Raw genomic sequence first — 2500 nt, forward strand, 5'->3', positions numbered from 1 at the left:
CCCTCCCCTATATAGTGCAAAGTTATTGTTTTCCCTATTTTCACAAGGAAACATCAAATTTTTAACCAAGCATACTCGGCCTTTGCTCCTTCGTTACTCGTCCAAATCCAACAAACTTGCATTCGTTGGAAAGGTCTTTTCACAAGGATTCTTTTGATATATAATAATAGCGATTCCGATAAATATTTATTTTTTTATGAATTTTTAAGTGAATAAACAATTAAAAATTCAAAAAAAATAGAAAAAAAATATTTTTTTCCCGATTCTTTCTCCAATATTCCTGATAAATACCCACACACCCACATATGGAGTTTGGTCGAAAATGCTCGAGTGGATATCGAGATGTCCGACGAAGCACCACTTGGAAGGGCCGAGGCACGGGACGCCCGAGCTGTTGCTCGGGTCGGCACGGGACGCGCATGGGACAGCCCGGGACGGCATGGGACGCCCTCGCTACAGCTCGGGACGGCCAGGTACGCCCGAGACTTGGCTCGGGACGGCCTGGGACGCCCTCGCCATAGCTCGGGACGGCCTGGGACGCCCGAGACTAGGCTCGGGACGGCCTCGGCACAGCTCGGGACGGCCTGGGACGCCCTTGCCACTGCTCGGGACGGCATGGGACGCCCGAGACTTTGCTCGGGACGGCCTGGGACGCCCTTGCCACAGCTCGGGACGGCCTGGGACGGCCTCGGCACAGCTCGGGACGCCCTGGGACGCCCGAGACTTTGCTCGGGACGGCCTGGGACGTCCGAGACTTTGCTCGGGACGGCCTGGGACGCCCGAGACTTGGCTCGGGACGGCCTGGGACGCCCTCGCTACAGCTCGGGACGCCCTGGGACGGCCTCGACACAGCTCGGGACGGCCTGGGACGTCCGAGAATTTGCTCGGGCCGGCCTGGGACGCCCGAGACTTGGCTCGGGACGGCCTGGGACGCGCTCGGCACAGCTCGGGACAGGCCGGGACGCCCGAGCCGAGCTTCGGGTCGCACGAAATCTCTTCGTATTCCGACATATTAGAAGCTTCCCATCATGTAGTAGGCCGAGCTTTGCCCTTTGGATGCCCTATGGTGCTTGGCGAGCACTAGGGAACGTGCCAGCACAAGTGCTGTGCACGCTCTGGGGAAGGAGCTCAACCCTCCCCCTTATAGTGCAAAGTTATTGTTTTTCCTATTTTCACAAGGAAACATCAATTTTTTAACCAGGCATACTGGGCCTTTACTCCTTCGTTACTCGTCGGAATCCAGCAAACTTATACTCGTTGGAAAGGTCTTTTCGCAAGGATTTTTTTGATATATTATAATAGCGATTCCGATAAATATTTATTTTTCTATGAATTTTTAAGTGAATAAACACCGGAAAATTCATAAAAAATAGAAAAAAAAATATTTTCTTCCGTTTCTTTTCTCCAATAATTCATAAATAATACCTCAATAGTATTAATGAAGAGAGAGTCGAAATGGCCCGGGTGGATTTCGAAATGTCCCACGACCCCATAGAATGCACGGGCCAGCCGAGCCAAAAGAATGGGACGCGCACGGGACAGCATTGGTCAGGCTCGGGACAGCACGGGACGCGCATGGGACAGCACGGGACGCGAATGGGACGGCCTTGCTAAGGCTCGGGACGGCATGGGACAGCACGGGACGCGCATGGGACGGCCTTGGTGAGGCTCGGGACGGCACGGGACGCGCAAGGGACGGCCTTGGTGAGGCACGGGACGGCCTTGGTCAGGCTCGGGACGGCATGTCACGGCCCTGGTGAGGCTCGGACGGCACGGGACGCGCATGGGACGGCACGGGACGGCCTGGGACGGCCTTTGTGAGGCTCGGACGGCACGGGACGCGCATGGGACGGCCTTGGCGAGGCTCGGGACGGCATGGGACAGCACGGGACGGCCTCGGCACAGCTCGGACGGCACGGGACGCGCATGGGACGGCCTTGGCGAGGCTCGGGACGGCATGGGACAGCACGGGACGGCCTCGGCACAGCTCGGACGGCACGGGACGGCCTCGGCACAGCTCGGACGGCACGGGACGGCCTTGGCGAGGCTCGGGACGGCATGGGACAGCACGGGACGGCCTCGGCACAGCTCGGGACGGCATGGGACAGCACGGGACGGCCTCGGCACAGCTCGGGACGGCACGAGACGCGCATGGGACGGCCTTGGTGAGGCTCGGACGGCACGGGACGCGCATGGGACATCATGGGACGCACATGGGACACCTTATGGGGATCATCAAGGGACGTTGCACGGGACATTCTTTCCCACGAAGGGCATTTACATGGGACATCTTAGGAGTCGAGAGCCGGCACATGGGACAACGTAGTTCACACGCACGGAACACTTTACTTTCGTTTGGAACGTCGTGGGATCTTTATGTCCCCATTAGCACCGAACCTTTAACATGCTAGGAAGCTATGTTCGATCTTCTCGAAGTGTCGATGGAACTTCGATGGATACACATCCGATCCGATGTTATGATGATGTACTTTCTCCGAGA

This window comes from Eschscholzia californica, unplaced genomic scaffold, assembly GCF_041429995.1.
Source record: "Eschscholzia californica isolate CP2 unplaced genomic scaffold, dmEscCali1.0.p SCAF_82, whole genome shotgun sequence".
Taxonomy (NCBI): Eukaryota; Viridiplantae; Streptophyta; class Magnoliopsida; order Ranunculales; family Papaveraceae; genus Eschscholzia; species Eschscholzia californica.